Genomic DNA, 681 nt, shown 5'->3' on the forward strand with positions numbered 1-681 from the left:
CTTTGGCATCACCTTTCCACTCCTTTCCTTACCATTGTCTCTTCTGCACCACTCACAGAAGTGTTGGTGGCCACTGAGGCATTGTTGGTGGCCACCACCAAGGCATTTTCAGTGGTGGCCACCACCACAGGGTTCTTGGGGGTGGCCAGCTCTGTGGCATTCTTGGTGGTGGTGGCCACTGCCAAGGTGTTCTTGGGGGTGGCCACCACCAAGGTGTTCTTGGGGGTGGCCACCACCACGGGACCCTTGACGGCAGTAGCCACTGCCGAGATGTTCTTTGTGGCCACTGAGGTGTTCTTGGCAGCTGCAGCCACCACAGAGGTGTTCTTGGTAGCCACCACTGTGGTGTTGGCAATTGTGTTGTGCTCTGGAAGATAATAAGTTCCCCCTTGGTGGAGGAAACACCAACCTCACACTCAGCAAGCCCTGTGTCTGCTCCTGAGCCACGGCACAGTCCAGAGGGACCTGCAGGGACCATCTCTCATTCTGGCATGTGGGTGGCAATCAGTGACAGATGTCCCAAACCCTTGGGGTAGAGAGCTCACCTGCTGTGACAAGAGAGTCCTGGACACAAAGGTGCAGAGCCAAGATGCATAGCAGCAGGCCTGGAATGGAGTGGGGATGACTGAGACCACCACAGCTGCTGCCTGCTTTACCCACAACCAGAGAGCTTCCCCAGCA

Source organism: Acanthisitta chloris, unplaced genomic scaffold (genome assembly GCF_000695815.1).
Source record: "Acanthisitta chloris isolate BGI_N310 unplaced genomic scaffold, ASM69581v1 scaffold18130, whole genome shotgun sequence".
NCBI classification, from domain to species: domain Eukaryota; kingdom Metazoa; phylum Chordata; class Aves; order Passeriformes; family Acanthisittidae; genus Acanthisitta; species Acanthisitta chloris.